We start from the raw sequence: 21897 nt of genomic DNA on the forward strand, positions 1-21897 counted from the left end.
ACATTTGACAAAGTGATGATTCAATTAAAATGATTTTATATTTCCAAGATCATTTGAAGTTACTTTTTGTAAGAAGCTAATATAAGAACAACAAAGGAAATAAGATTTCAGCTTGTAATTATGTGATCTTGACTGAATAAAAATGTATTTGTGTTGACAATTTCTTGGATTAATGTTGGATCTACTCTTGTATCATAAACAACTCATTTCCACCTGGCTGATCATTATCTAAACCTAATAGATATCATATTTTTAAATAAAAAATAGAAGTTCATATACAATGTCCTTTTTAAATTATCTTGAAACATCTTCTCTTTTATTAATCATTTTATTTGTTTTCATTTCAAATGATATCCCCCTTTCTAGTTACCCTTCCACAAGATCCTCTCTCATCCCCCATCTCCTCTTTCCCGTTTGCCTCTACGAGAGTGATTTTCCACCCATTCACCCACTCTCCACCTGACCACTCTAGCATCTCCCTATGCTGAGGCATCAGGCCTCCATAGGACCAAGGGCTTCCCCTCCCATTGATGTCAGATAAGGCCATCTTCTGCTACATATATATCTGGAGCCATGAAATATCTTTATACATTCACATTTGTTTACTTAAATTGTGTCATCTAGCTCATGTAATTATGATCAAAAGCAGAGATGATTGATTGTTCATGTGAACAAATGCCAATCCAGCAAGGAGTTTTCTGGACAGGCTCCCAGGGAAAGAGCAAGCAGGAGACTAGAAGATTCTCACTGAGACTCTTCCTCTTTACCCCTCAATACCTGTGGCAGGTAGAAGTGCTGGACCTAGGACCATGAAAGCAGGACAGCTAGCCCTGCCTCTCACCTGCTGCAGAACTCAGGAGAGCAGACACTGTACCTCACATGGACAACAGTAGACCTGATCCTTTATGTGGGGGTTTCAGGTAAGAGAACACAGGAGAGCCATCCCTATGTCTTGTCTGCTGTATATTGGTGCAGAAGAGGGAGAGATGCACTGCTCTCCTCCCTTATTCCTTGACACATATGGCAGGCAGGAAAGCTGGCCTCCTGGATTCTTGAGAGTGGGAGAATTCACTATGTTCCTTACCAGCTACAACACTCAGGAGAGCAGACATTGTACTTCCCTTGGAAAGTAGGGTAGAGACTCTGATTGCATGGGTTGCCAGTGAACTGGACCTCAGGCCGTGAGAGAGGGAAAGCCAGCGTTTTGACCATCTCAGATGCCTCTCAGGCCTAGATTCAGGAGTTTCTATTACCATACCCCAATATCCACCCACTCAATAACTGCTGGAGTGCACGAAGGGCCTGATCCTATAGATGCAAAGCTACAGGATCTCCATGACACAGAGCACACAGAGGAGATCCAAGATGAATCCCAGTGAGGTTCCAGTGTTGATAGAGTAGCCATAACCTAAGGCCTTGTACCAGACTGAGTCATTGCAATTAACATTTTCACACAAAAAACTGGACAAATGAGTATACTGTGGGACTAACTGGCACAGTACAGCTTCTACAGTCAGATGATTTTTTTTCTTTCACTGTGTGGGGAAGATTGATATGGTGGAGTGCTGTTAGGAGGGAAGGTAGAGAGAAATGAGACTGAGGTGCATGATGTGCATTATATGAAATCCACAGAGAACTAATAAGTTTTAAAAGATAAAAAATACAACATAAAATGCAGATGCTAATAAATGGTCACACAAATGAATGTATTATTTATAATCACAAGTAAGTTATTCTAAAGACCCTTTTTTCTGTTTTGGTCTTGGGAGAATCTAAGATTACAGTCCTTTCTTGATATTAAGCGATTTTCTTATCTCTAAGACAGAGTAGACAAGTGAAACAGAAGTCAGAATGAAGCTACAGCTGCCCACATTGTTAGAGAAGGGTGCAGACTTAGGGGACATGTTGGTAAAAGAATAGCATGGTAAGATTTAATTCATATCGAATGACTAATGTTGACAAGTTTTTCTGATGATATTTCTGTTATCATTGTCCTAACAATTGTCCATTACATTCTAAGAGGGTTATAATTAGAAGATGTGATTCTGTGCCCCCAATTATACAGCAGCTCAATATACACTGTATCAGATACAAAAGAACAAAGATCAAATCCTGGAGAGGCTAAGTTGACAATTTATAATGGTTGTTAAAAATAATTTCTATGCTTGGGCTGGTGCAGACACAGAATTGGTCTGCTCCTATGGAGATACTGAATCCTGAGTCATCCTAGAGGAGCCACTGCACTCAGAACAGCCAGTAAGAACTCCATCTCACTTCCTAAACCCCAGAGATACATCTGGGAGCCAGAGACATTCAGGACACACCAGCTACCCAAACCCCACCCCTCCGGAATTCCACTTCCCTTCCACCCCTGCCTGGTCCTTTGGGCTGGGGAAGACACAGAGTTGGTCTGCTACTGTGGAGATACTGACTCCTGAGTCATCCTAGAGGAGCGACTGCACTCAGAGCAGCCGAGATACTGAATCCTGAGTCATCCTAGAGGAGCCATTGCACTCAGAGCAGCCAACACAGAGTTAGTTGGTCTGCTACTGTGGAGATACTGAATCCTGAGCCATCCTAGAGGATCCACTGCACTCAGAGCAGCAGACACCAAGGTGTTTTGCACTTGGGAGACATCATATCCTGAGCCATCCTAGAGGAACCACTGCACCCATAGCAGAAGGATTTCCAGATCTAAGAGGTGGCCTGAGTCCCAGGAGTTCTTCCACCCAGGAGACTAGGATCATAAGACCACAGAGACATCTGGACTCTGAGGAGCTCTGCAACAAGCAAGATAACTGGAAATACAGACTCCAGTCTTACAGAGTGAGGGCAGGTAACCCTAGAGTTAACCAGATGGCGAAAGGCAAGCGCAAGAACATAAGCAATAGAAACCAAAGTTTCTTGGCATCATCAGTACCCAGTTCTCCCAATATAGCAAGCCCTGGACACACCATCACACCTGAAAAGCAGGATTCAGAATTAAAATCACTTCTCATGAGGATGATAGAGGATTATAAGAAGGAATTAAGTAACTCCCTTAAAGAAATACAGGAGAGTACAAGTAAACAGATAGAAGCCCTTAAAGAGGAATCACAGAAATCCCTTAAAGAAATGAAAGAAAATACAAAGAAGGAATTAAATAAAAACATTCAGGATCTGAAAATGGAAATAGAAACGATAAAGAAAGCTCAAAGGGAGACAACCATGGAGATAGAAAACCTAAAAAAGAGATCAGGAGTCATAGACGCAAGCATCACCAACCGAATACAAGAGATAGAAGAGAGAATCTCAAGCGCAGAAGATATGGTGGAAAATATTGACACAGTTGTCAAAGAAAATACAAAATGCAAAAAACTCCTAACTAAAATCATCCAGGAAATCCAGGACACAATGAGAAGACCAAACCTAAGGATAATAGGTATAGATGAGAATGAAGAGTCCCAACTTAAAGGGCCAGTAAATATCTTCAACAAAATTATTGGGGAAAACTTCCCTAACCTAAAGAACAAGATGCCCATAAACATGCAAGAAGACTACAGAATACCAAATAGACTAGACCAGAAGAGAAATACCTCCCATCACATAATAATCAAAACATCAGGTGCACAAAACAAAGAAAAAATACTAAAAGCAATAAGGGAAAAAGGTCAAGTAACATATAAAGGCAGACCTATAAGAATTATACTAGACTTCTCACCAGAGACTATAAAAGCCAGAAGAGCCTGGACTGACGTCATACAGACCCTAAGAGAACACAATTGCCAGCCCAGATTACTATACACAGCAAAACTCTCAATCACTATAGACGGTGAAACCAAGATATTCCATGACAAAACCAAATTTGCACAGTATCTTCTCACAAACCCAGCACTTCAAAGAATAATTGATGGAAAATGCCAACACAAGGAGGGAAACTACAACCTAGAAAAAGCAAGGAAGTAATCTTCCAACAACCCCAATAGAAGATAACTATACAAACATAATTCTACCCCTAATAACAAAAGTAGCAGGAAGTCACATTCATTTTTCATTTATATCTCTTAGCATCAATGGTCTCAATTCCCCAATAAAAAGACACAGACTATCAGAATGGATACACAAGCAAGACCCAGAATTTTGCTGCATACAAGAAACACACCTCAGTGACAAAGACAGACACTACCTCAGAATAAAAGAGTGGAAAACAATTTTCCAAGCCAATGGTCCCAAGAAACAAGCTGGAGTAGCCATTCTAATATCAAATAAAATTGACTTTCATCCAAAATTAATCAAAAAAGATAAGGAAGGACACTTCATACTCATCAAAGGAAAAATCTACCAAGGTGAACTCTCAATTCTGAACATCTATGCTCCAAATGCAAGGGCACCTACATACATAAAAGAAACTTTACTAAAGCTCAAAACACACATTACACCTCACACAATAATAGTGGGGGATTTCAACACCCCACTCTCAGCAATGGACAGATCATGGAAACAGAAACTAAACGGAGACACTTTGACATTAACAGAAGTTATGAACCAAATGGACTTAACAGACATCTATAGAACATTTCATCCTAAAACAAAAGAATATACCTTTTTCTCAGCACCTTATGGTACCTTCTCCAAAATAGACCATATAATTGGTCACAAAACAGGCCTCTACAGATACAAAAAGATTGAAATAATCCTTTGCATCTTATTAGATCACCACGGACTAAGACTGGTCTTTAATAATGACAAAACCAATGGAAAACCCACGTGCACATGGAAACTGAACAACTCTCTACTCAATGATGACTTTGTCAAGGAAGAAATAAAGAAAGAAATGAGAGACTTTTTAGAATTCAATGAAAATGAGGACACATCATGTGGGACTCCATGAAGGCAGTGCTAAAAGGAAAACTTATAGCTCTAAGTGCCTACAAAAAGAAACTGGAAAGAGCACACACTAACAACTTGACTGCACAACTAAAAGCTCTAGAACAAAAAGAAGAAAATACACCCAGGAGGAGTAGAAGGCAGGAAATAATCAAACTCAGGGCTGAAATCAACCAAACAGAAACAGAAAGATCAATAAAAAATATCAATAAAACCAGGAGCTGGTTCTTCGAGAAAATCAATAAGATAGATAAACCGTTAGCCAGATTAACCATAGGGCAAAGAGACAGTATCCAAAGTAATAAAATCAGAACTGAAAAGGGAGACATAACAACAGAAACTGAAGAAATTCAAAAAATCATCAGATCCTACTACAAAGGCCTATACTCAACAAAACTGGAAAACCTGGATGAAATGGACAATTTCCTAGACAGATACCAGGTACCAAAGTTAAACCAGGAGCAGATAAACCATCTAAATTGTCCCTTAACCCCTAAGGAAATAGCAGCAGTCATTAAAAGTCTCCCCACTAAAAAAAGCCCAGGACCAGATGGTTTTAGTGCTGAATTCTATCAGACCTTCAAGGAAGACCTAATATCAATTATCTTCAAACTATTCCACAAAATAGAAACAGAAGGAACACTACCCAATTCATTCTATGAAGCTACAATTACACTCACACCCAAACCCCACAAAGACCCAACAAAGAAAGAGAACTTCAGACCAATCTCCCTTATGAACATGTAAAAATACTCAATAAAATTCTAGCAAACCGAATCCAAGACCACATCAAAACAATCATCCATCATGATCAAGTAGGTTTTATCCCAGGAATGCAGGGATGGTTCAATATTCGGAAATCCATCAATGTAATCCACTATATAAACAAACTCAAAGAAAAAAACTACATGATCATCTCACTAGATGCTGAGAAAGCATTTGACAAAATTCAACATCCCTTCATGATAAAAGTCTTGGAAAGATCAGGAGTTCAAGGCCCCTACCTAAACATAGTAAAAGCTATTTATAGCAAACCAGTAGCCAACATCAAACTCAATGGAGAGAAACTTGAAGCAATCCCACTAAGATCAGGGACTAGACAAGGCTACCCACTCTCCCCCTACCTATTCAATATAGTACTGGAAGTCCTAGCCAGAGCAATTAGACAAGAAAAAGAAGTCAAAAGAATACAAATAGGAAAGGAAGAAGTCGAAATATCACTATTTGCAGATGATATGATAGTATACTTAAGTGACCCCATACTTCCACCAGAGAACTCCTAAACCTGATAAACAACTTCAGCAAAGTGGCTGGTTATAAAATCAACTCAAACAAATCAGTAGCCTTCCTCTACATGAAAGATAAACAGACTGAAAAAGAAATTAGGGAAATGACACCCTTCACAATAGTTGCAAATAATATAAAATTCCTTGGTGTGAATCTAACCAAGCAAGTGAAAGACCTATATGACAAGAACTTCAAGTCTCTGAAGAAGGAAATCGAAGAAGATCTCAGAATATGGAAAGATCTCCCATGCTCATGGATTGGCAGGATTAATATAATAAAAATAGCCATCTTGCCAAAAGCAATCCACAAATTCAATGCAATCCCCATGAAAATCCCAACTCAATTCTTCACAGAGTTAGAAAAAGAAATTCTCAAATTCATATGGAATAACAAAAAACACAGGATAGCAAAAACTATTCTCAACAATAAAAGAACTTCTGGATGAATCACCATCCCTGACCTCAAGCTGTACTAGAGAGCAATAGTGATAAAAACTACCTGGTATTGGTACAGAGACAGGCAGGAAGATCAATGGAATAGAATTGAAGACCCAGAAATGAACCCACACTCCTAAGGACACATGATCTTTGACAAAGGAGCTAAAACTTTCCAGTGGAAAAAGGACAACATTTTCAACAAATGGTGCTGGTTCAACTGGAGGACAACATGTAGAAGAATGAAAATTGATCCATTCTTATCTCCTTGTACAAAGCTCAAGTATAAATGGATAAAGGACCTCCACATAAAACCAGATACACTGAAACTAATAGAAGAGAAGGTGAGGAAGAGCCTTGAAACTTGGGCACAGGGGAAAAGTTCCTGAACAGAACACCAATGGCATATGCTCTAAGATCAAGAATTGACAAATGAGACTTCATAAAATTGCAAAGTTTCTGTAAGGCAAAGGAAACTGTCAATAGGACAAAACGACAACCAACAAATTGGGAAAAGATCTTTACCAATCCTTCATCTGATAGAGGGCTAGTATCCAATATATACAAAGAAGACAAGAAATTAGACTCCAGACAACAAAATAACCCTTTTAAAAAATGGGGTATAGAGCTTAACAAAGAATTTTCAAGGGAGGAAACTCGAATGGCCGAGAAGCACCTAAAGAAATGTTCAGTATCCTTATTCGTCAGGGAAATGCAAATCAAAACAACCCTGAGATTCCATCTCACACCAGTCAGAATGGCTAAGATTAAAAACCCAGGTGATAGTAGATGCTGGCGAGGGTGTGGAGAAATAGGAACACTTCTCCATTGTTGCTGGGACTGCAAGATGGTGCAACCACTTTGGAAATCAGTGTGGCGTTTTCTCAGAAAATTGGACAGAGCATTACCTGAGGATCCAGCTATACCACTCCTGGGCATATACCCAGAAGATGCTCAAACATATAACAAGGACATATGTTCAACTATGTTCATAGCAGCTTTATTTATAATAGCCAGGAGCTGGAAAGAACCCAGATGTCCTTCAACTGAGGAATGGATTCAAAAAATGTGGTATATTTACACAATGGAGTATTACTCAGCCATTAAAAACAATGAATTCGAGAGTTTCCTAGGTAAATGGATGGAAATAGAAATTATCATCCTGAGTGAAGTAAACCAATCGCAAAAGAACACACATGGTATTCACTCACTGATTATTGGATATTAGCCCAGAACCTTGAAATGCCCAAGATGCAACTCACAGGCCACATGAAGCTCATAAAGAAGGAAGACCAAGTGGGTGTGATTCGGTCCTTCTTAGAAGGAGCAACAAAATACTCAAGGGAGCAAATATGGAGACAAAGTGAGGGACAGAAACTGAAGGAGGGGCCATCTGAAGACCATTCCACCTGAGTATCCATCCCATGTGCAGTCACCAAAAGTAGATGCTGATGTGGAAGTCAGGAATTGCATGCTGATAAGAGCCTGATATGGATGTCTCCTCAGAGGTCTTCAAGAGTCTGACATATTCAGAGGCAGATGCTCACAACTAGCCATTGAACTGATAATGGGGTTCCCAATGGAGGAGTCAGAGTGAAGGCCATTGGAGCTGAATGGGTTTGTGGCCTCATGAGGAGAGCAACAATACCAACCAACCACAGCTCGCAGGGTCTAAACCACCAGCCTGGGAGCACTTAGGGAGGGATCCAGGGCTTCAGCTGAATATTTAAGAGTGGAGGGCCCTGCTGGGCATAGGTGGAAGAAGAGATCCTTGACCTCATGAAGGCTGGACGCCCCAGGGGGTGGGAATTTTGAGGTTGGGGAGGTGGGAGTGGGGGGTAGTTAGGGGTTACATCCACAGAGAAGAAGGAGGAGCGGTGAGGGGATAGGGGGTTCGTGGTTGGGTGGGGGATGGGATAAGGGGACAACATAGGAAATGTAAATAATACATCCAATAAAAAATAAATAAATAAGTGAAATCTTGAAAAGACGTTCAGAAGCAACAGCACTTTTAGACGTGAGACCATGATTTTTTTTTAAGAAATAGCCATCATTCATAGATTGTTTGACTTACTGTGGGGCTTATCTGCAACCTGTTTGGGCAACAAGAAAAACCATTTCTCATTGTCTATAAGTTATTAAAATCTCTATATTTTCCAAGTGAAAAAAAACAATTTCTACATGTCTATAGAGAATATTTATTAGATCATCAGATAGACAGGTAGATATATGAGAGATAGATAGGTGGATGGATAGATAGATAGATAGATAGATAGATTGATAGATAGATAAAGAGTGTGGCTTATCCAGTACCTCGACACTCAAAATGTTGGTTCTACTTCTACAGAAGTCAGAGCCAGTGGTGAAAGAAGAACTGATAATCTAACAATGAATATGCCATAGAAGTTATTCCTGCACAGACCACTGACACAGCATTTGGTAAACGTTACATGTAGCTGTCTAAACCATTTCTTTTTAGAGATTATAATAGAAATATGAGTCAAGAGTAGTATGCTAGCTGGTGGCCATGAGCAGAATGAAATAATGACAGCTGTCCGATACAGTGGAAAAGCTGAACAAAATAAACAGCTAAAAGGTATAAAGTCCAAACACTCTAATAGCTATGTAAAATGAGGTTTACAAAGCATTTATAAGACTATTAAGTCAAGACACTTTGGACAATTTTCATTCTACTTGATGTTACTTCGTGATGAATTTTTTTTCCATTCTCCATCCTCCTAACTATATTATTCTTCTCTCCCAATTCATTCTTTACTTCTCAAATTTATATTTATACATCAAATATTTGTGTAAATTTCCAGCTTCAAATAAGAAAGTTACTAGAAGTGGGGTGACATACATTTCAGGCTCTAGAGGAAAGATGTACCATTGTGTGAATCAAGTTCTACCCTTCTGTGACTTGGCCCAGTCTGACACCAGTTCACACCAGTTTACCTCACTAGTAATGTTTTTTTTTTCTTCCATTACATAGTTCTAGATGGTTTGACTATCAATTTAAATAATATATTAAAAGGTCTGAGAACAGTTTGAAGAATAAGTGTTTTCTGCTGTCACTAGAATAGAATTGTCTCAATTGATCAAATCCATAAACTATATCAAGTGCATTATTTCAAAAATGTTTCTTCCTATCACAAAGCCCTTGCTCAACCATGTTTACAGCCTTATTTATACTAGTTAGAAATTAGAAACAACCTAGATACCTCTCAGCAGAAAAATGTATAAAGACAATGTAGTACAATTACACAATGGACTATTATTCAGCTTTTAAAAAGGTAATCACAAAATGTGTATTAGAAAAATAAAAATAAATCATCCTGAGTAGGTATTCCAGACACAGAAAAACAAATATGATCAATGTGCCTTCTTCAATTATCATCAGAGAATCTTCCTCCTGAAGTAGATGGGAACAAATATAGAGACCCACAGCCAGATATTATGCAGAGAGTGAATGCTTGGCCCTGAATGGGATGTGCCCATCAAATCCATCTCATCAGGAGTCAAGAAACACTATGAATGAGGGAGAGAGAGAGAGAGAGAGAGAGAGAGAGAGAGAGAGAGAGAGAGAGTTTAAGAACTAGAGAGGTGTGAATTGCCTTATTTGGCATCAATAGAAGAGGAGGTCCTTGGTCTTGTGGAGGCTTGATACCTCAGCATAAGGGGATGCTAGAGTGGTGAAGCAGAAATGGGGAGTGGGTAGGGAAGCATCCTTATAGAGACAAAGTGGAGGGGAAGATAGGATGGGTGTTTGCAGAGGGGAAACTGGGAAGGGGGGCATTTCAAATGTAAATAAATAAAATAACCAACAAAAAAATAGAACCAGCATGGAGAGAGGACACCAAGAAAATAAATCTTTCTATATTAACTTGAAAAAAGCTCACATGAACTCAGAGAGACTGAAGCAGCATGCACAGGGCCTGCAAGTGTCAGATAGGTCAACGGAGTACATATTATGGCTTCCTGTTTATTGTTTTTATAGGATTCCTAGGAGCATGAGTGAGGTATTCCTTGATTCTTGTGCTTTCTCTTGGGCTCTTTTCCTTCTGTTGACTGCCTTGTCCAACATCAAAATTATGGTTTTGTTTTATCTTATTATATTTTTTTGTATTTCAGAAAATATGAATAATTGAATGCATGCATGAATGAATATAAACATAGCCACTGCGATAAAGTTGACTGAACTTCCACTTGCTTCCAGGAAAGGAAAAGTCAGTTTTCTCCATAGGAGTGACATTGGATATTTCAAGTACTCCAGGACAGGTCACATGTTCAGGAACATTTGTTCAACATGTAATGAATGCCACAATTTTTGTGTGATTTTATTTTCCTATAGTTTGATGGGTTTTGTTTATTTCTTTTTTTTAATGTGTTTTTATTTTGCTTTCCTTATATTGGAGGGTTTTGTTGGTGTATTGGGCTTTTATTTGTTTTATGAGAAGGAATTCAAAGTTGGGTGGGCAGGAATGAAGGAAGATCTTAAAGAACTTGAGAAAGTGAAGAATGTAATCAAATACATTTAGGTGCAAAATAGTTTTAAATAAAAAAGATGATAAAAGAATAAGTAAATATATCTGAAAGAAAGAAAGACACAGACAAACAGGATAATGAAGGAAAGAAAGAAAGGAAGGAAGGAAGGAAGGAAGGAAGGAAGGAAGGAAGGAAGAAAGAAAGAAAGAAAGAAAGAAAGAAAGAAAGAAAGAAAAGAAAGAAAGAAATGTAGGTTATATGAGTTTTTGCTTGCTTTATTTATGGATCATATTTGTTGATTCATATTATTGAATTGACTCATTTTGCATCCTATTGCTACTCAGTCATGGTTAGCAATTGATTCCTTTCAGTTTGCTAGTATTTTACCAATGATTTTGTTTGCATTTATATTCATTAAGACACTAGGCATATGATTAATTTTTCTTTTTGTATCTAGACTGGTTTTAGCTCCATGGTAATGTTGGCCCCATATGATGAGTCTTTCCATTTTTATACATGATGCTACATGTCCAACAACCAGATCAGTGCTTGAGATATATGATTTGATTGCAACTATTTATAAAAGGAATTAAAATAATATTTTTCTGTTGTTTCTTCAATGTCTTACTACAATATTAGGAACATAAAATGACAGAAAACTATTATTATAATCCTGAAAGTTAGAAATATCAAAAAATCATTAATCAGTCTACACTCTATTTGTAATATATATGCATACACATCACACACACATACGTATGAATGTTTGTCTGTAACTGTGTTTGAGTATATGTTCCCACACCATATGTATGTAATTTTCCACAGAAATCCAAAGTGGCATCAAGTATCATAAAACTGGAGTTAGAGGCTGTTGTGAGCCTCTCAGCGAGGTTAATGAAACTAAATCCAAGTCCTTTTCTACAGCCAGCAACTTTCTTAATGGCTGAGCCATCTCTCCATACCCTTAGTGTATATACTTTATTAAACTTTAGTGGAGAATCTGCCAGTCTTTTCCATAATTTGCAGACAATATCCCCATTTTTGTCTCATGACTTCTCCTCCACTTTCAAAATATATCAGTCCAGCCACTGAATCTATCATCATTTTCATTTTCTTTACATTGACATTCTGCCTTTCCATAGTAAAAAAAAAATACTTGTTCACATTGGTCCATCTAGATAACCCAAAATAATTTCTAACTGAGCATTTAATATTTTAATATTAAATATTTAATATTAATTAATTAAATATGCAAAAGAAGATAGTATATGTAAAGGTCATTAAGATGAAGTGATGTTTGGTATGCTGTTATTCTGTCTACCAAAAATGTATACTCTAATTTCCAAATATCCAATCACATTTATAATATATGAAATGCAAACCTTAACTTGTTAAACCATGAAAGCATGAATTCAAGTCATAATCTCACCATAACTCACTAAGTCTAATGTCTAATATATTTCCTTAAAAGTCTAAATCAAGCATAGGTGAGACTAAATGTTTTGGGATGAATATTGTACTATGTATTGATCTGTGAACCTAGAAAACAAGTTAAGTTCACAAATTAATGGTAATGATGAACCACGATAGAAAAAGAATTATAGACATTATCAAAACTGGAAAAAAGGGGGAGTCAGCAACTGCTATGTATGGGAAAACTTCATTAGGTATCAAGTTCTGGGAATAACCCTTGTGACATTAGGCTCGTTAGGATCTGTTTATGATTAAGAGATGCATGGCAGTATTTAATCATTTCTTTCCATTGATCTAATGAATGTGATGACAATGAATCAAATAGACTAAATATAGTAATAATAAGATGTACAAATCTCAGAGAAATATTGTACACAGGTTTTTTTTTGGGGGGGAGGGTTATATAGTTCACAGGTGCAGTATGCTTAGAATGCACAAGAGCATAGTATGTCTTAAGCATTTACAAACAGAGAGATAGAGACACAAACACACACACAACACAGAGGGGCAGAGACAGAGACAGACAGAGATAAATATACACATACACAGAGTTTATAATAATATATAAGAAGATGATGACTGAATACATATCTAGAGCCTAAAGTTGAGAAAAAGACTTGGAGATTCATATTTATATTGAAGTATAACAAGAAGACACACGGTGATGACACCTATAGAGCCTGACATATTTAAACATGATCATACTATGTGATTAGTGCAAGCATCAAGAATTTTTTCCTTCATTTTTTTCAAAGACAGAACATCCAAATTAGAAAGAGCAAGCAGAATTTTTATGTTATTCTTTTTAAACTATAAGCTATAAACTATAATCCATAAATATACTTGTATATTTGTCATATTATATATATGTATACATATATACATATATATAACCATTTGTCAATATATGTACATATGTAATTAATAGTTTACAGTGTTATATGATAAACTTTAATGTAAACATATACAACCACTCTGGAAATCAATCTGGTGGTTTCTCAGAATATTGAAAATAATTCTACCTAAAGACACAGCTGGGTAGCAAGGTCGTGAAGAAAGGGGAGTGAGGTAGTACGGCCATTTCTTCCGCCTTCCGTCTCTGCGTCCTTTGCAGAACTTCCAGCAGCGGCATGTTGGGCCAGAGTATCCGGAGGTTTACCACCTCCGTGGTCCGTCGCAGCCACTACGAGGAGGGTCCGGGGAAGAATTTGCCATTTTCGGTGGAAAACAAATGGCGATTACTGGCTATGATGACCGTGTACTTTGGATCTGGATTTGCTGTTCCTTTCTTTATAGTAAGGCACCAGCTACTTAAAAAATAAGGACATTTAATTCATCCCTTTAACAGAATGAAGAAAGTTTAAGAGATATGATCTGAAAATTGGATTAAACTCTTGAACTCTTATACTAGAAAAAATTGTAAATAAACTAATGATATAAATATTTAACGCCTCTTCTCTGAAATAAAAAATATGATACTAAAAAAAAAAAAAAAAGACACAGCTGAGGTTGTTCATTTACATAATAGAATACTACTCAGCTCTTAAAAATAAAGATATTATGAATTTTGCAGGCAAATAGATACACCTAGAAATTTTCATCTGGGACAGTTTACTCAGACCTCGAAGGACAAGCTTAATATGTACATACTTTTAAGTGGATATTAATCATAAAGTATAACCAAACTACAATCTATAGAACCAAAGAAGCCAAATAACATAGAGGGCCCAATGAAAGATGGTTGACTCTTCCTCAGAGGGGGAAATAGATATTATATGTGGATGGAGGGAGGGAACTCGGAGGGAGAGGGGTTGTGGAGGGGAGTGGGAGGGTATCAGTAGGGATCAGATGTAGAGAGAGCAGGGGAGAGAAAATGGAAATCTGCTTAGTGAGGGGCAATCATTAGGATGTGCCAGAGGCCTGGCATAGAGGGAGCCCCTGGGGGCCTATGGAGTTGACTCTGCTGAGACTCCTAGCAGAGGGAGTTATGTATCCTGAAGTGACCAATTACTGTAGCCAGGAATAACTACCAATGGAGGGAAAAATACAGCAAACCATGCCCAAAACCTTCGATCCAAAATGTGTCCTGCCTATAAGATGTGTAAGAACAAAGATATAGTAGAGATGAAGGGAATGCCCACCAATGGATGCCCTAGATTGAGACCTATCCCTCAGTCAAGAACTGACTCTGAGACTGTTAATGATACTCTCTTATGCTTGCAGACAGGAGCCTAGCATAAAAGTCCTCTGAGAGGCTCCACCCAGCTGTGAAGGAAAGAGATACAGACAGATACAGCCAAACATTAAGCGAAAGTCAGGGAGTTTTATGGAAGAGTTGAGGTAAGGATTGAGGGAACCAAAAAGGACAGGGCCTCCACAGTAAGACCAACAGAGTCAACTAACCTAGGACTCCTATTGGGGCTCCCAGAAACCAAACTACCAAGCAAGGAGGGAGCATGGGTTGGACCTTGGCCTCCTGCACATACTTTTTTGGATGCCCAGTTTGGTCTTCATTTGGGTTTCCAAACAACTGGAGTGGAGGCTGTCCCTGAACTGTTACCTGCCTGCAGATTCTGTTCCCGTACTCAGCCACTTTATCTGGCATCAGTGGGAGAGGATGTGCCTAGTCCTGAGGTGACTTCAAGTGCCAGGGAAAGGAAGAAGAGGGTGTAGTAAGTGAGGGACTGAAGAGGAGGAACGTAGTGGTGGTGGGTTTCTGCGTGGAGGGTACTGGGAAGAGAGGGAATATATTGGGATATAAAGTACATTAATTAATTAATTAACAACAAAAAATAAATTACAAAGATCATATCTTACTTTTATGATGTTTAAGAACAGACTCACAAAAATTTACATTTCCTAGAAATTTGACTTCTAATTCTTTCACATTTTATATTTATTTTAACCATATATTTTACTTTTAATACATTTATTGTATTTATTTAAAAGTATATTTTATGTATATGAGTGCTATATCCTCATATAAAACTGCCCACCAGAAGAGAGCATCAGAACTCATTGTAGATACTTGTAATCCACCATGTGGTTGCTGGGAATTGAACTTAGGACCTCTGGAAGAGCAGCTGCTGCTCTTAACTACTGAGGCATCTTGCCAACTATTTCAATGTGTTTTATTCTAACCATTGATAACTGAATAGGAGATATCATTGTGGTTTTAATTCTCAAATTTCCTTAATGATTCATGTGGTTCAGTGACATTGAGTTTCTTCCATTTGCATTTCTTCTCACTTTTCTGTTAAGTTTTCTCTATAACTGTATTACGATAACATTTTGTTACTGCATAAGAATTCTTTAGAAATTTGGGTTACTGGTCTTCCTTTTGATATGCACATATCAAAAGTGTATATTGATATTCATATAAAAATGATACATTTGCTAAATATTTTCAAAAAGGACCATTGTTTTTTAAAAAAAATTCTCTTAGTCATTTTTATGATCTTTTAGAAAAATTTGTCCTCAATAAAATTTTGAGAATAAGTTATGACTACTTCTAGAAGCCCAATATTGTTCTTTGATTTCCAATCTTATTGTAATTAATTTTGATGTATGACATTTGCAAAGTGACCTCGATTCTTGCTTTCTAGAAGGAGATTCCATTGACATAGTGTTTAAAAGGAAAACAATATCCCCTCCCTACTATGGTGCAGTGTTATATTGAGTCAACTAGCTATATGATGCATTTATCTCTGTATTCTACTTTCAGTATTCTTATATCTTGTGATTTATCCTTGCCATGTACTACACTGCATTAATTTTCTGCTTGTATTTTATTGGATATTTTATTTATTGACATTTTAGATCTTATCCCCTTTCCTATTTCCCCCACTCCCAGAAACTCTATCCCATCCCCCCTCCTCCTGCTTCTATGAGGGTGTGTCCCCACCCATCCATGTGGCACAAGGTTTAGGTCTCTGAAGTCCATTTACCTTTTTTTTTGGTAGTTTTTAATACTTTTAGTCTTTGTGTTTCCATATTAAGTTGTAGAATAAAATGATCATTTTTAAAAACAACATTGAGAATTTTAGCATTGGGTTAACTTTATAGATTAATTTGTAGATAAATGATATCTAAGGTCTTCAAATCTTTGCAAAAGTTTTGAAATTTTCAGGACATCTTTCATATCTTCATTAAATATGAGATGTTAGAAATGCCATTTTACATGGCTTCTTTTCAAATGAAGTTTTCTATATTTTTGTTATGATCACTAGAATGGTGGAAGACGATTTTATGTATTGACATTTTGTAATGACTAAACTACTTGTAATTGATTCAGTTATGAGACTACATTGCTTCAGATTTCCTAAATGTCTAATCAAGTAATCTACAAACAATGTTATTTTTGTCCTTATTGTAGTGACCTCTGACCATCAGTGTAGCTATCACAGTGTAGACTATCACAGTAATGAGAATGACCAATTTGTTCTCAACCTTGTTTACAGAAGAAATATTTTAAAAGCTTTTTACTAAGTATAATTCTGTTAATATGCATGAGTTTTTTATTTTTAGAAACTTCATGTTCCATTAAAGATATTGTCTTTTATTCTAGTTTTCTTTTTCTTCCATTTATTTATTTATTTATTTATTTATTTATTTATTTATTTATTTTTATTGTTATTGGATATTTTATTTATTTACAATACAGATGTCATCTCCTTTCCTTAATTCCTGTCCCTAGAACCCTCTATCCCATCCTCCCTCCTCCTTTATGCTTTTATACCATTTTAATTACATGCATATATTAAGGTCAGTTCTAGGTTGAGGGACTAGCAATACAATAGATAGGAATAAGGAGACAATAAACACAAATAGTCAAAGAAAAAGCAATGTATTAAACCCAATTACATGAACACTCCCACGATCACTGTTTCTAAGCGCTTATCAGGATGACCAAAGTATCTGTGCCTCCTAACCCAAGGTCATTTTCATGTCTGAAGCCTACTTCCTTATTCTAGCCTAAAATTTAGATTCCTGTCTGAAATTCCTTCTTTGTTCTAGCCTAATATTTAGGTTCCTGCCTGAGATTAATGACACGTGCAGTGTATTTGGCATAATTCTAACACCTCACTGGATGTTTTAACAATACATAGGGAGCTTATGAATTTCAAGAATGCTGTTCTGCTGAGCTTTGATTCAGCAGATACTACAGATAAAATTACCCATGGCCTGAGATCAGTATTTCTGTTTTGGTCAAGCTTCAAGAATGGCATATGTAGCTTGATCATGCTAACTCTTTTTATTCTGGGAATACTTTTATTCCTGCCCATTGTGTTAAAGTTTTTCTTCAACAACATCAACATGTTGGCAGCTAAGTACATGTCTTGAACCTGAAAATGGACCCCCAAACTGAGTTATTAAGTTAACAGGATGGTAAACCAAGGATAGGTAAGATTCTGCATAGAGCCTTACCAATCTAAGACAGAAGTGCATCGCTTTTAATAATGTATATTCCATGATGGGAAAGGAAGACATTTTTGTCAGAATGACCTAAGACACGCTTAGTCTTTTTAATGAAATAAAAAAGAGGGAGAGGCAGAGAGCCCTTGAGGCTTCTTGGCAAGAATCTGACATGGGACAAGGACAAGGAAGTAGGCTCCATCTAGGAATCTGACATTAGGCTAGAACAAAGAAGTAATTTCAGGTAGAAATCTAAATCTTAGGCTATTCTAGTTTTCTAAGAGTTATTTTGCTTTGTTTGTTTGCTTGCATGCTTTAATCCAGGTTGGATATTGAATTTGGTCAGATATATTTCTATTATTTTTTCTTCATTTATTGTGATATAGTTAGGTTCATTTAAGAATGCTTCATCAGAACTGCTTTTCTAGAATAAATACCCATGTGATTCTGATGTTACATTCTTTTTATGGCTAATTGCATTTGATTTGCTAATATTTTGCTCTTGGTTAGCATTCTTGGGTCTACTCACACAAGAAAACTTGAACTATATTTTCTCACTGTGTGATTTTTCTATCATGTATTTTGTATCTACTTTAACTCTGCTCAGGATATTACTTCTTTGTCTTGGCTCCAGTAAAGACATGCGTGCTCTCTTCTTTGTTTACAAGCACTAGAAATAGCCTTCTCCTATAGGTTTCACCATCTCCACAGGGAAAGGAAGCTCAGCTTTGCAGGCACTCAGTGATCTTTCTTAAATACAAAAGGGCTGATCTATGTTCCTTAGGGAGCAGGAGGGGGGAGGGATTGAGATGTAAAATAAACACATAAATTAATGAGTGTAGAAAACATATAATTAGATAATGATTGGATATTCAGCATTCATTTATGAATTTTTTTATATACTTCCTCAAATCACTATAATTCCAGCTACTTAATGAGGAAAACAAACTATTTTCATTGTAATGTACAGTTTCACTATGTTACAGCAACATTAGCCTTTGTCCTATCTCAGCAAGAACTGCTGGGCTCTCACTTTCACCCTGCTAGTCAGTAGTCACAGGAAAAAATGACAATTAGAGATGTGGTTATAGCATTTATTACTAAGTTGTTAAAAGTTTCCTTTGAAAGCTATCTAAGGGCAAAAGCAGAAAGATCCTAAGTGGGGAAAGGGAAAAATTCTACTCTATCTGGAGAAAGGGAAAAGTTCTATTCTATCTCTCTATTCTATCTGACTCCCAGCTTTTTGTCTTCAGTACTTATACATCTTTCAGAATACATAATCACATGATACAAAGTTCATCACAAGTTCACACCAAGAATCAAAACATAAATTGAAGTAGAAGTTTACAATAAAGAATGTTTACATGGATATCCATTAGGAGTAATGATCTGGCTAAATATCCATCACCTGTCTAGCTTCACAGGTTCACTGAAAGTTTAAAACAAATAACTAAGTTATTAGTGAACTTTTGTATAGACAAACACAGGCAATATTTTATCTTCTTTCCTATCACCTATAATAAATTGTTAGTTCCATTTTAATGACCTTTTGTTAATTGTTTTACAACCTCTTGGAATGTGCTCTGAGTAATAGTAGAAAGTCTGATTACAATCTAAGAGCAATTAACTGGTGACACTTGGAAGACTGGCAGAGTTCTCATCACAGTTCTGACTATCAGAAAGGGACCTAATAGCAGTCCCATTATAAAAGAGCTTAATAATCATTGATATAATTTTAGGAATTCTTATAGGATCATCATTGAAACTTAAGAAGTCATCTATTTGTCTATATAGCATCAAAACAAGACAATACATTTTCAGGGATCTGCAGAGATCTGCTCCAAAGGGGTGTGCTATAGGTTAGAGACTGTTATATCTGTTTAAAAATAATAGGAAAATCATATTAATAGCAGGAATATTTCCTAAAAATGAGTCCCTTACAGCCTTGCTGAATAAAAACGCACTGGTCACAGATTATACAATAATCCAAGGCAGGCCTTTCAGGAGGAGCACCTGCTAGTTATTAGCTTGTTTCACTATGGCTTCTGACACATCAATATCTTTTTTTCGCTCTGATAACATTTATTCTAACATGTCAAATAATAAGATCAAACATTTTTGGACATGTGCCTTTTTTCTTTTGGAAATATCTATTTAGATTATTTTAGGAATCCATTAGTTTGTTTCTTTTCTATTTATTATTATTTTTAAATTCCTTGTGTATTTTTTGATAACAATATCTCATTAATAAGTTTTCTCCAATCAATCAGGATGTCTTTTTATGCTATCAATAGGCTTTTGTTTGCTGAATAGAAGAATTCTAAACTGACACATTCATGATCCTCTTTGTTTTTGTTGTTGTTGTAGGGATTTCAGATTGATAACTAGAAACATCAATGCCTAAAGTAGTGCTAAAAATTTTACAATCATTTTCAAAGTTTTAGGCTATGTGCCTAAGTCTTTAATTAAATTGATGTGATTTATATATACTGGAGCATATAAAAATTCCCATTTCTTTTTCTTACATGTGAATATGTAGTTCTTTTATTTAATGAAAATATTCTTTCCTGTATGTTATGGTATATTTTAATTAATCACACTGTATTATGTTGCTCTGTCTGCTTTTATGGGCATTTATGGACTATCTTACTACTTTAGTTATTATTGCCCAATGGCATATTTTGAAAATATTTCATTTTTGGATTTTCATTTGCTTTTCTCTGTATATTGTGATTTTGTTAACAAACATTTGTGGATCATCGAGTTCCAACAAGAGTTTTTGTACTGATAAATGTTACATGTCTTATTTTAAAAATCTGAAATATATTTAGCTTATTTTTTTTACAAATATACGAATTTAAACAATAAAAAAGACAAAAACGAGTGTTGATTTTATAAAGAATAATCTCCCCCCTCCCCCTCTCTCGTCCCTCTCCCTCTGTGTGTGTGTGTGTGTGTGTGTGTGTGTGTGTGTGTGTATGAAGGGGAAGTAATATGACCAATGTGAATTTATTATCTTTCTGATATTATTCTTGTCAGCAAAATCCCAAAGGTTTTAACTGAATGAAAAGGCAGATGAAGGAATGGAAAATGAAAATTATAACTGAAATATGTGCACCCGTGGATAATAGTATATAATGGCTTACCTACCTACACAATTTCAGTGCTCATGGGAGGTAGCTTGAAAGTTCCTAGTGCCCAAAGCAATAAAAGGAAAGAAAATTTTCTAGAAAAAAATAGATGAAGTTTTAGAATAATTCTGTAAACTATTTCAAGAAATCCTGAAGGAGACAATGAGCCAGTAATTGTTTGAGAGGCTTGATGAGTTTCCTGATGATATAACACATTGATACTTTTGGAGCACTGTGAACCTGAAGGACCTACTGCATATTACATTAATACTAGCTGTATGGTATGAAGCAATAATTGCTAAAAGTCTTGGGTGTTTCAAAATCAAGAGGCAACTGTATTTGGTAACTCCTGAGAAAGCCAATTTCTATCAGAAAATAAATTAACAAACGATATTTGTATGAATTAACTATTGTGTTCCTATAATACATTTCTTTCCCATTCACTGTACTTTACCAGGAGTGCTCTGAAATCATGCATTTTAACCCTCAGGGGAGAACACTTGGAAGCATTAGGCACATAATGCAAGCATGAGGGTGTAGAGAGCCGTGGAAAGCAGAGACATCTCTGGCAAGCCGATGCTCTCACAAGTTCTGTAATTTACTGTCTTTGTGTAAGGGGAAAGCGCGCGAAGTCACAAGCCCTTCCCGGGGCAGATAGGATTTTATGGGCAATTAACCAACCAGATATGTACACATCACTCCAGGGGGTATTTAACCAGGACCTTCTCGGGGCTCGGGGCCTTTTCTCCCAGCCGGTTTCCACCAGCCGGCCTTTTTCTAGCGGGTCTTTCCTCTATAACATCGTA

The 21897-nt window shown here is 36.6% G+C and overlaps 1 protein-coding gene and 1 pseudogene across 6 annotated transcripts in view; one reads left to right on the forward strand and one right to left on the reverse strand.

The window, feature by feature from the left end:
• Positions 1-21897, reverse strand: part of Ralyl (RALY RNA binding protein like) — a 682097-nt gene that overhangs the window by 239667 nt on the left and 420533 nt on the right. The gene's annotated exons all lie outside the window — the stretch shown is intronic.
• LOC114619887 lies at positions 13585-13988 on the forward strand (annotated as a pseudogene).

This window comes from Grammomys surdaster, unplaced genomic scaffold (genome assembly GCF_004785775.1).
Source record: "Grammomys surdaster isolate TR1022 unplaced genomic scaffold, NIH_TR_1.0 63, whole genome shotgun sequence".
In the NCBI taxonomy this organism is placed as follows: domain Eukaryota; kingdom Metazoa; phylum Chordata; class Mammalia; order Rodentia; family Muridae; genus Grammomys; species Grammomys surdaster.